This window comes from Sinocyclocheilus anshuiensis, unplaced genomic scaffold (genome assembly GCF_001515605.1).
Source record: "Sinocyclocheilus anshuiensis isolate Anshui unplaced genomic scaffold, SAMN03320099.WGS_v1.1 scaffold1581, whole genome shotgun sequence".
NCBI lineage: Eukaryota > Metazoa > Chordata > Actinopteri > Cypriniformes > Cyprinidae > Sinocyclocheilus > Sinocyclocheilus anshuiensis.
The window spans coordinates 389325-402587 of NW_015540988.1; the positions used below are offsets into that span (position 1 = coordinate 389325).

General features: G+C 35.6%; 1 protein-coding gene across 3 annotated transcripts in view; it reads left to right on the top strand.

Annotated features, from left to right (window-relative positions):
- The window catches only part of LOC107690159 (leucine zipper putative tumor suppressor 2 homolog), a 68605-nt gene that overhangs the window by 48855 nt on the left and 6487 nt on the right, over positions 1–13263 (top strand). The window lies entirely within an intron of this gene.

Sequence of the window (13263 nt, forward strand, 5' to 3'; positions counted from 1 at the left end):
TTTGGATCAAATAAATGCAGGCTTGGTGAGCAGAAGATAATTCTTTAAGAAACATTAAAAATCTTACTGTTCAAAAACTTTTGACTGGTAGTGTAGGCTGATTATTCTTATAGATTGAAACAAATGTGCTTTAGCCAGAAAAAAAGAGTATGAAAAGTGCTCAGAGTCGCTGCAGAAAACAAAAAAATTGAACTACAACAAAAACTGGAAATGTTGTTGGAGACGGGCTTATTGAAAATGCAAATTCATTCTCTGCCAGCAGGAGGCGCTTTGCCTTTTAGAGTGATAAAACTAGCGGTTTCTCCGGTAACGGCTGTAATCAAAGCAGCTCCGCTCATGAACGCTACTTTATCAGATAAAAATGAAAATGTCATCGAAACTTTTCTGAAGACAGTCGGTTCCCTTCAGAGATACATTCATATAAAACACCCGCGCCGCGTTTTGATTTTGAAACGTGCAGTGCTCATGTTTATTCAACGAAGTCAAACGCCACAAATAAATCAATGTATGGGAAACACTGGTAATATATATCGAAATATCGGAAATGTGATTAAAAATCATATCACCATTATTGAAAAAAATTATATCGCGATGCATATTGATATTGAATTATTGTCCAGCCCTAAAGGTGCCTTAAATTAAGTTCACCAAACAGGTCAAGTTGTATTAACATAGAATCTAAATTGGTTGCAGTCGTCAAATCAAGCGGTCTTTACTCAAAATCGTTAGCTCATGTTTTTTAAGTATTTTAAATTAAACATACACAAATATGTAATAAACAACAAATATAACATTGCTACTTAAAATCATTTATTAATGTGACTAATGTCTTTTATAGTAATTAAGTATGCTGTTATACTGTATTTGGTACTCTAAACAGCTATTTATGAACTTCCAAAACTTGCATATTCACGCCACCATTCTGTGTGAACTTGGTGTAAAAATGAAGGTGATTTTGACTAAAAAACAACTTTGTTTAGATCACACAGCTCCTGAGATGCTTGCACTCAATGTACTTTATAGCAGTGAGGCCAAGGGAGGTTGTTCCCGCTGGCAGATGCTCAGTAATGGGCACCACGGCTGGCGTCTGGGCCTGTGCCAGTGGACTCAGTGCTGCACACTGGGTGAAACAAAATGTCCACGGTTGATTGGCAGGTAGTGTCAGTCCAGATGGCAGCAGGTCCTGTGTGGTATTGTGCGAATAACGTCACCCTCTGCATCTCATTCTGGAGTTTGAGCCAGCCGGCTCTTTTCTGAAAGGCTCGCTGGATGGGATGCCCAGGGAGGCTCAGATAGTGAGACAGGAGAGATTGTCTTCGGGAGGTTTGTGAGGTGGCTCGGGCCCCTGTTCAAGGGGGCCTTTAATAGAGCCCATATGCTTTTTGATATGCTAAAGAGCTAACCAGCCCCCTGTCTTCCCTAAACTTTGAGTTGAGTTTCCCTCTCTCACTCATTCTTTTATGGGTTCCTCTACTTCACTCTGTTGTTCGCCTGCCTGCGATTGATTTATGCATGTTCTCTAACACTCCACCTGCTCAGGTTTGAATTTGCCTTTCTCTTATGCTCTATTGTTCTTTTCCCTCTCTTCTCTGTGGAGTTCTCCCTCTGTTTTTGTTGCAAACTCCGTCTCCCTCCCCCTCTCACTCTCTTTCACCCCAGGCAGTGCACATGTAGGCCTCAAGTGTCATGGCAACAGCCCCAAACAGAGCTAAAAGCCAAAAGCCTGCAACAGCAACAGGTTGGCAGTGAAACTAGCAGGGCCAATAATGCTTGTTCTACAGGCAGTGTTTCCCTGCCGCTTAATTCGATCCAGCATTTCAACAAAGAAACATACAATTAATTGAGTTGAGGTGGAGAGCTACAGGGATTTACCATGAAAAATGAGTCGCTTTACATGGAGAGTTTAACAGCGGCCATGTGGTCTCTGGGAAACGCTGTTGTAGTGGCGTTGTATGAGACATTTGAAATTTGAGTGAATTATTTAGGGCCAAAATGAATTTGCTAACTTTGAAACTGTTTCATAATTCTCGTCCCATTTTATATATATATATATATATATATATATATATATATATATATAAACACATAAAATAGATAATGGATTGTTTTAATTCTATTTTAATTGATTTAATTACTTTTACGCTATTCCCTCTATGAAAATAAAAGTTTGTGCTTGGGAAGTTTACAAATAACTTGTGCACGGACCGTTTTATTCATTTTTATTAAGATTTTAGTATAAATTTGATATAAATGTATAACAAGTTTTTTTTTTACTATATTTTGCTTTTTTAGTTTACTTTAGTTCTGCAGTATTACAAAATAATTTTTAAATGAACATTTCCACATAGTCTTATGATTTATATGAAAAAAAACTATATATTAGTTTTAATCAGGATACCTTGATAAACTGATCAAAAGTTTAAGTTGTTACAAAAGATTTCTATTTTAAATTAATACTGTTTGAACTTTCTATTCATCTGAAAATCCTGAAAAAGTATCACACGTCCCACAAAAATATTAAGCAGCTGAACTGTTTTCAACATTGATAATAAAATAAATGTTTCTTGAGCACAAAATCATATAATCCTCAAAAGCATATAAGCTTTATAAATTACATTTAAAATACATTTAAATAGAAAACAGTTGTTTGGAATTGTAATAATATTCACAATCTAATAAATGCTGTCTTGGTGAAAAGAAAAGACGTTTTTCAAAAACATAAAAACATACATCAAACTTAAAATAAGATGTGAAATACTTTTGTATATGATATCACACTAAAGGCCCCGATATACTTCAAAAGAAGTTCGTTTTCGTTCTTTATTCGGGGGCAAAAAGAAGTTCGAAAAGGCTGAGCGACGGTATACTGTAGCCTATTTGAACATAACCAACACCCCTGTGCTGCTGGAGGCGGGGTGTAGATTATTATGTGTCGCGCCGCTCACGCGTATCCCCTAAACACAACAACGATGTAAATGATGAAATGTATCTAGGTGTGAGACGGGTACCAATGGTCAGAATATTATAGACAAAAGAATAATGATTAGCAGCAGTTCAATTAGCAGAGTCAAGTATCATGTTTGCAATACAAAAAAAACATACCATTTCCATAATCAGTCCTTTATGGGAAGTGTGAATGGCTCATAGTGTGAAAACTTTTTTTTTATTAGTCTGAAAACTTATTGGAAATATTGGAGTCACCTCAATAACACAAACATGTTACTTTATTTTATGATTGTTCATTTATTTTATTAAACTGGGTAAACTATTGCACCTATGTGGTGTCATGATTTAATTTTGATAAAAACAAAGGTTAATTATTGTATGTTCTTTTGGCATTTCATTTATTGCATACCTTTTAAATTCGCTCACAGAAAAAAACGACAGCAGCAGCAGTATGGTGTAACAACATTTATTTGAAACACATGTATTTGCTACTCGCCAGAGTCGCCACCTTATCTCCACTCTCTTTTCATGGCTTTGGAAAACTTCACACGTCAAAGAAGGTGGAGTTCCCGAACCCACCCACCGATTGTGTAATTGCCACGGACCAATGAAAGCTCAAAGGTGTTTAGGAGCCAAAACGAACTCCCCCAGAAAGTTGGCTTTGGTCAGCTGTTTCGAACTTCGTTTCGGCCTGATTTTGTTCTAAATGACGTCATATCAGTTCGTTCTTCGATTTCCTTTGAAGTATATCGGGGCCTTAAAAACTATCAAAATAGCATTAATAGCATTACCAATTGTTCATGATTCTTGCAGAAAGGCTTTCAAAAACATTTATTAGATATTGCACTCACTGCACTCACATTCGTCCATGAAACATTTTAGTGTTGTGCATATCTGCAAAAATCTGTATTTACTATAGAAATTGTCACTTGACTTCCATTTTTTTTATATCCATGAGCATGAGAACCATCCAAATAAGTATTGTAAACTTGGGTTGAGACATTACCTAAGACATCAAACCGAGGTTAAGAAGACTCTCATCTACCTTATCAATAAATCATACACACACTCCCTGTGATCTCATTCTGCCTTGTTTTCCTGACAGAGAATTTTACACACATAATTAATGACAACACACTTAGTGTTTTTGTATCTGTGCCAGAAAGAATAATCCTCATTCCCAGACAGAATGTCTGTGAAAGTGTGATCAGTGACTCACTGTCATCATTCAGAATGAAACTCCTGACTGAGAAATGAAGGGATGAAAGAGGAGACTGCATCTATTTATTTCAGTCCATCAAAGCATTTTAGCACACACTGAGGAGGATATTTGGGTCCATGACGGCAATGACTCCCTCTCGCTTGCTCCATTGACTTTATTATTGCAAATGCGTCATTCATGACTAAACTCTGTTTCTCCAGATTTGGGCGCCGGTGGACTTTTCAGACTGGATAACAGCGCAATTCAATTTATCAAGTCTTTAACTGATTCATTTGAGCCGGTCTTGCACATTAGCTAATAAGGACAAAGGAGGATGTATGTAAAAAGACTGACACTGAATCCTACTTTTACTATGCACTAAAAGTATGTACTGTGCTTGTGATGGGGAAAGTGCATACTTTATAGTATGCAGAAACACTGTACACTAATATTGTGTACTCAAGCATGCATATGTAAGTGTTCACTTAGCTAAATTATTTCTACAGCTGTAAATGCATGTACAGAGATCTTCAGTGGGGTTGTGGATCGCATTAGCATGAATGCACACTTCAAAAATCCACTCAGGCTCCTTTGACATACTGTGTTCATTTTTACTATAATTTGGGACACTAATCCTAATCCTGAAAACCATATAGGATTTAGCCTGAAATGGGACCAGTTGCTTACCTAATTATTATTAGCATTGCAATACTAGCATGCAGGGCCATGGTATTTATTATAATTTATAAATTGCTGAATCTAGATCATTCCTAGAATCATCAGATCAAACAAAACTTACTAAATTAAAGGCATAGTTCACATAAAAATGAAAATTATGTCATCATTTACTCATCCTCATGCCCCAAACTTGACTTTCTTTCTTCTGCTGAACACAAAAGAAGACATTTTAAAGAATGTTTGTAACCAAACAGTTTTGGTTCCCATTGACTTCCATTATATATATATATATATATATATATATATAAATATATAAACTAGCTTTTCCAGTTTTCTTTTTATTTATTATACAATTAACAAAAGCAAAAAAGGCCTCTAACACTAGCTTGCTCTATTCTTTTTCTATTCTATCTGTTGTCTTTTTATTTATTATATCATTAAAAAAAACCTTGCTACATGTACTGCGTTACGCTAACTGAGACTTGCTATTTTGATTGCTTCCATTGTCCTCATTTGTAAGACGCTTTGGATAAAAGCGTCTGCTAAATGATCTTTCCTTTCATTCTTTTCATGGCTTTGGAAAACTTCACACGTCAAAGAAGGTGGAGTTCCCGAACCCACCCACCGATTGTGTAATTGCCACGGACCAATGAAAGCTCAAAGGTGTTTAGGAGCCAAAACGAACTCCCCCAGAAAGTTGGCTTTGGTCAGCTGTTTCGAACTTCGTTTCGGCCTGATTTTGTTCTAAATGACGTCATATCAGTTCGTTCTTCGATTTCCTTTGAAGTATATCGGGGCCTTAAAAACTATCAAAATAGCATTACAATCCTTTGCAATTGTTCATGATTCTTGCAGAAAGGCTTTCAAAAACATTTATTAGATATTGCACTCACAAATTAATATTTCGTCCATGAAACATTTTAGTGTTGTGCATATCTGCAAAAATCTGTATTTACTATAGAAATTGTCACTTGACTTCCATTTTTTTTATATCCATGAGCATGAGAACCATCCAAATAAGTATTGTAAACTTGGGTTGAGACATTACCTAAGACATCAAACCGAGGTTAAGAAGACTCTCATCTACCTTATCAATAAATCATACACACACTCCCTGTGATCTCATTCTGCCTTGTTTTCCTGACAGAGAATTTTACACACATAATTAATGACAACACACTTAGTGTTTTTGTATCTGTGCCAGAAAGAATAATCCTCATTCCCAGACAGAATGTCTGTGAAAGTGTGATCAGTGACTCACTGTCATCATTCAGAATGAAACTCCTGACTGAGAAATGAAGGGATGAAAGAGGAGACTGCATCTATTTATTTCAGTCCATCAAAGCATTTTAGCACACACTGAGGAGGATATTTGGGTCCATGACGGCAATGACTCCCTCTCGCTTGCTCCATTGACTTTATTATTGCAAATGCGTCATTCATGACTAAACTCTGTTTCTCCAGATTTGGGCGCCGGTGGACTTTTCAGACTGGATAACAGCGCAATTCAATTTATCAAGTCTTTAACTGATTCATTTGAGCCGGTCTTGCACATTAGCTAATAAGGACAAAGGAGGATGTATGTAAAAAGACTGACACTGAATCCTACTTTTACTATGCACTAAAAGTATGTACTGTGCTTGTGATGGGGAAAGTGCATACTTTATAGTATGCAGAAACACTGTACACTAATATTGTGTACTCAAGCATGCATATGTAAGTGTTCACTTAGCTAAATTATTTCTACAGCTGTAAATGCATGTACAGAGATCTTCAGTGGGGTTGTGGATCGCATTAGCATGAATGCACACTTCAAAAATCCACTCAGGCTCCTTTGACATACTGTGTTCATTTTTACTATAATTTGGGACACTAATCCTAATCCTGAAAACCATATAGGATTTAGCCTGAAATGGGACCAGTTGCTTACCTAATTATTATTAGCATTGCAATACTAGCATGCAGGGCCATGGTATTTATTATAATTTATAAATTGCTGAATCTAGATCATTCCTAGAATCATCAGATCAAACAAAACTTACTAAATTAAAGGCATAGTTCACATAAAAATGAAAATTATGTCATCATTTACTCATCCTCATGCCCCAAACTTGACTTTCTTTCTTCTGCTGAACACAAAAGAAGACATTTTAAAGAATGTTTGTAACCAAACAGTTTTGGTTCCCATTGACTTCCATTATATATATATATATATATATATATATAAATATATAAACTAGCTTTTCCAGTTTTCTTTTTATTTATTATACAATTAACAAAAGCAAAAAAGGCCTCTAACACTAGCTTGCTCTATTCTTTTTCTATTCTATCTGTTGTCTTTTTATTTATTATATCATTAAAAAAAACCTTGCTACATGTACTGCGTTACGCTAACTGAGACTTGCTATTTTGATTGCTTCCATTGTCCTCATTTGTAAGACGCTTTGGATAAAAGCGTCTGCTAAATGACTAAATGTCAATGTAATATATATTAGGGCTGTGCGATTAATCGAAATCGAATCGAAATCGCGATTTGAGACGTTGCGATTTCCTAGCTTCCATTGTCCTCATTTGTAAGACGCTTTGGATAAAAGCGTCTGCTAAATGACTAAATTTAAATGTAAATATGTATATATAGCCATATAGTCTATATATAGTATATATATTGGCCATATAATGGAAGTCAAACTGTTTAGTTAGTAAACATTCTTCAGAATGACTTCTTTGGTGTTCAGCAGAGGAAGGACAGTCATATAGGTCTGGATGAACTATCCCTTTAACACTATATGATAAAAATGCTAAGATCTCATAGTTTGTAGTTGCAGTGGCATTCATTACTAAACTAATTTATAGCAGCCTGGATCCCATTGGCATCTCCAGTTAGGACAGTTTGTCTCACCTTAATGGATTCACAGGTGCCATTTTAGGGCAGTCAGAGACTCGAAGAATAAAAGCACTTTGCAAAGTTTTTATGCTGTAGTGAAATGCTTTTTATTTATTGACTGAATTTATATGACCCTTTAAATGTATGACAGCTAAGGCTAACTGATTGTGCCATTTGGCTTTTTGTGGTAACTGTAAATTGCTAATTTCCTTCATCGTAAATAACAAAGACTCTGTTAATTAAGCCTAATTACTGCTTCAATTACTCTCCATATATGAATAATTCATGAGCACATGCACACCTTGTAATTGCAGCAACCTAATGTTTTTCAAAGTAGGTCCTTCAGGTCACTAACAGTGTGTTAGTGAGTTTTCTGCTGCAGTCACGTGATCGTGGTCTTTTTTCAGTGTGTTTGTGAATGTAACCGAGTGTTTTTGTATCATTGTGTGTGTTAACTGATAGAGGGGACAATAACAGTGCAGCTGGCAGGAAGTCTTGGAGCGGGGCCGCAGGCTGCAGAGCGGCCGGTAAGAGCTCTCTGGGGGGTCTGAACGTGTGACTAGAACAGGACACTGATGCATATCTATAACTCACATACATGTAACATGTTTAAATGTGGGAGAAATGGGATCTAGTGCTAGATGATGAGAGGACACAATTGTGACTGAGGAGTAAAACCAAAGGAACTAGTAAACAGTGTAAAAGCTCTTACATTAATTCACTGATTTAAAGTCTAAATCTCATTTTTTTGTGGTGGGACTACTACTGTGGGCACAAAAACCTTTTCATGACAGACATTAGTGTTGTTATTGTTAACTAAAAAATATATAAAAATTTGTTTTCAGTGAATGAAATAAAGCAGAATTCAAATAAAACAAATATTGGATGAAAAACTTGAATAAAAAATTAGAAACTAACTTCAAAATAAATAAGTTGGAGTACTAAAATTGCTAAAACTGAAAATAAAAAATGATTAAATGTATGTAAAAATATTTTTCAAAATAGTAAAAATGACAAAAGCACATAACAAAATAATTACAACTTTAACAAAAATGAAAACTGAAAATATGAAAAATAAAAGTTAATTTCAAATATTAAAATGCTATAAAATATAAATAAAAAATGCTGTAAATGCTAAAATATCACTGCCAGATATCTGATAAACATGTAGAAAATGGCTGTTGTTGTTGTACATCATGAACGTATGCAGACATTCACAAAAGAAACAAAAAGTTTACATTTTCCTAATTCGAGACAACAAACAGTCTGTCAAACTACCCACAGTTCCATGCAAACAAGAAAATTACGTACCTTCCTTCTTAATATACATTGTGCAAAATGTACCAGGTGTACAGGCAACATTATGCAACAAATGCTGTATAAGTTGTAATGAATATTCCTTTACGGAATGAAAATGAGCGACTCAAAGGAGAGCAGGAAGGTAGAAGAATGATTAAAAGAAACTAAAGGAATGGATAGAGTGACTAATGAGAAAGACTAGAAGGTCATCAGGGCACAGAGATCCCTTAATAATATAAATAAACACAGTTGACTGCTTCAGTCCTCAGATGTTCCTGTTCCGCCGGAGGCCTCATAATCCGTAAACACAATATCATAAGTTTCACTGATCACTTTATGGTAATCACTTGAGTGCACAGATACTATGCAGCTCTCACATTTCCCTATTTAGAGCACAGGGAGTCATTCTTGTGGATTAATTGTCTACTTTTCATGGGCCATATTTATCCAAGCATGTACTTTGCATTGTCCTCTCTATTTTTGGGGAGCGCACACACAGAGTTAATGAGCATGTGTTCTTGCATTTGCAGCAGTCAGATGAGGTAGTAGATGAGGTCAGCATTTCCTTTGTGCTGCTTCCACTTCTCTCTAGTTTCCTGTGTTTCTCTGGATGTTCATGTGCCTGTGAGGGTTATGTAATGTAATGTTTATTACGTTTTGTCTGGGGTACTTTGAAAATGGTCTTGACAGATTTGCATGACATAAAAATCTTAAATTAGCTAATTCACTTGGCCTCTTCTGGTGAAGTGAGGAGGATACTTGCACAGTTATGGGAAAAGCCTGCCGTTATCAGAACAAAGGCTTTGGTGTTGGATGCCACAATGTCATGTCTAACGTCTCCATGGGAAGAGGCTTTGATCGGGATCTTCACACACATCAAATATCCTACCCCTGCAACTACACTTGAACCAAACAGAGACCAAATGTGATTAAGGGTTTAGGGATTTCTGCCCGGAGATTTGGAGCTCTGCTGGGTTCCAGGCTCAATTCTGGCATTCCATCCTATTCTGCTTCAGACTCCACAGAGAAGCGCCGTGATTCCCAGGGGATTCACACCTCGCCGTTAATCCTTTCCAGCGGCAGAGGCGCTATTAAGACTTATCATAACGAGATTTCAGCCACCAGCCACCTCACTGTGGAATTTGATTAGAAACACCTGCAGCAGAGAGATGCACTATTCTCTCACTGTCGAGACAGGAGAGATCAAAGAAGACTGAGCGAGAGTGAGAAGGATGCTTGCATTTGTATATTATTATATTATATTATATACATTTAAATTTCAATATAGTAATCATTTAATTTTCATTATATTATAATTTAAAAACAAACAAATATCTGAAATCTTGGCTGAAATAAGTTTAATTTAAAGTACTAAAATGACTCAAATTAAAACTGACATTAAAAAAAAATAATGCTTCATAGAAATACTTTTTTAAGAAACACTTGTAAATAAAAATTACAAAAGCACATCACAAAATTACTAAAACTAAAATGAAAACTGAAAATAAAATAAAAAGTCAATTCAAAATATTAATAAATACTGTAATATTACTGTATATCAATAATACTAAAATAACACTGCCTGTATCTGGTAAATAATACATTTATGTTAATAATACATAAAAAATAATATAAAAATACATAATTAAAAATGCATAATGCAATATGATGTATAAATAATATAATTAAATACATCATATAAAATAGGTATTTACAGAATTTGACAGTGTTGTGCTGCTTTCTAAAGGCTAGTGAGAAATCATAATATCAATCACAATTATTTAATTTTGTTTACAGCCAGTTTTATGTTTCTAACTATTATAATTGAGGGAAGAAAAAATGTCAACTTAATAGAAACTAAATATTGTCCAGATAATAAAATATATTAAAATATATCTAAAATATATAGTTGCATATATTTATTGATTTATTTATTAGAAAGGTGATATGTCGTAAATTATATTTTTCATCGAATTAGATCAAATATCAAAGTGGCATTTTTTAAAGACGAGTATAAACACATTTTTTTATGAAATTATTTCACAAAATGATTTTTAAAGGGGTCATCGGTTGCCTATTTTCCACAAGTTGATTTGATTCTTTAGGGTCTTAATGAAAAGTCTATAACATACTTTGGTTAAAATTTCTCAATGGTAGTGTAAAACAACACCCTTTTAACCCTGTCAAAAACAGCTCTGCACACAGCAACCCATTTTAGTGCATGTTTCTTTAAATGCTAATGAGCTCTGCTCACCCCGCCCCTCTCTTCTGTGCTCTGAGAGTAGTGATGGGAAGTCCGGTTCTTTTCCGCGAACCGGTTCTTTCGGACAGTTCGTTTCAATGAACCGGTTAAAAAAAACGGTTCATCGGTTCTTTTAGGCCCTAATGTAATGACGTCATTCGCGATGACGTAATGCAAAATGTGCAGTGTTGGGGTGCCTCATGGACCAGGGTTGGGAACCACTGCTCTAGAGCATTCAAGGTACTCCAGGGGGCCCATGGTGAATATATGTAACATAAAATATTTTTTTTACTTTTTAAATTTATTATATTATATTATATTATAATGTTATGTGTTGTGTTGTGTTGTGTTATATTATATTTGGACCATATACTTATATAAAAGAAGCCAACTAGTGGTCAGCATACAGGTGAACTCCTGCAATACTGTTTAAAAAGCATCACAGGATGAACCTCATGCAGTTGGTTGAGTAGAAATCCAAAGGAAACATTAGGATTGTGTCTTCAGCTGCTACTTGAGAGAAGTGATCTCAGCAGTGGAGGTTGGCAGCTCATTTTACCAGAGAGGAACAGACAGGGTGAAAGTTTTGGAGAGTGACTTTGTGCCTCGGTGTGAAGGAACAACAAGGCATCTCTTATTAAGTTGCTGGCAGGAGAGAGTATACACTTGTAGGAGTGAATTAAGGTAGGGATGTACAATTCCAGTAGTTAGAATATTAATTAATAAAATAAAATATTAATAATAAGGGTTAAATAGGTCCATATTGGTTTATTAAGGCCATAAGATCATCAGGTATTCACCCAAATATGAATTCTTCCCCACAGACGGTAATGGTACATGGTACAATGGTATGATGGACAGGAAGAGAAGGTTGAGACAACAGAAATGTTGTCCTCCCATGCTTAAGTCTGCTACTTTGACTTCATCAGAATTCAAACCTCAGCTAAAATGGCATGTGGGGGGCTGCATGTGGATGAGTGAACAGAACCAGGAATGTCTTATGAGAAGTCTTGAGTCAGACTGGCATTGGCTTTCTCTTTGCCTGTCTGTCCCGGTTGCAGAGAGGTCACTGGGATGGGAGTGCAGTCTGATCTCTCCTGGCGACTCAAGACTGTGTGTTCCTCCTGCATGTGGCTCTTTGAAGTGCATTGGGATTGTGTTCAGAAATGCACTGAGGGTGTGTGTAATTGATTGGACTGGCAGGCTCTTTGCAGATTATTCCACATGGTCAGACTGCTCTTAGCACACTGCAGCAGGCTAAATATATACCCCTCAATGCCCATCCGAGAATTAAATTCTAACACTGATTCACAAACACATAACTCACTGCTAATGCTAGCTTATCTGTTTTTAATTGAGCTGTTACATTGCTCATTCATTTTATGCTGTGCTAACCAAGGGCTGTACAGTTATGGCATGTAATAGTAGAACATTATTAAGGAAAAGTGTCTTTGGTGAGATGGACAAGTATGTTAGTGCCCACTAGTTCCAAAGCTTAAAGGATGCTGTTCAATCCCTGCAAAGGGCACCATTACCATTTTGCCCTTGTAAGCATTTTTTTAATTGATTATATTTACATTATAATTACATCATAATAACAATACATGAACAGCCCTAGGATCTGTAATTAGCAAATTTCTATGTAAACAGAAAACTGTGGTGGGACATATCATCCTTTTGTTTAAATAACCAATAGCCTTTGATTTAGCTTACAAGCATGAACCAAGATGTGCTATTTGCTATTGCTAGTCATTAACAGGTGGTATTAGGGTGAGGGACATTCAGAAAAGAGAAACACTATAAGTTTAAATTGCATCTATATGCTAAGTTAATTTTGTCTATAACATGACCCTTTACAAGGGACTATCAAAAAATCCAACTACTAAATATTTTAAAATCAAACCACAACCTGCAGTTCAAATGGGATGGGGAAAAAGAGTAGAAATGGCAGTTATTGTGACGCATTGCTATATATATATATATATATATATATATATATATAAATAATTGCTA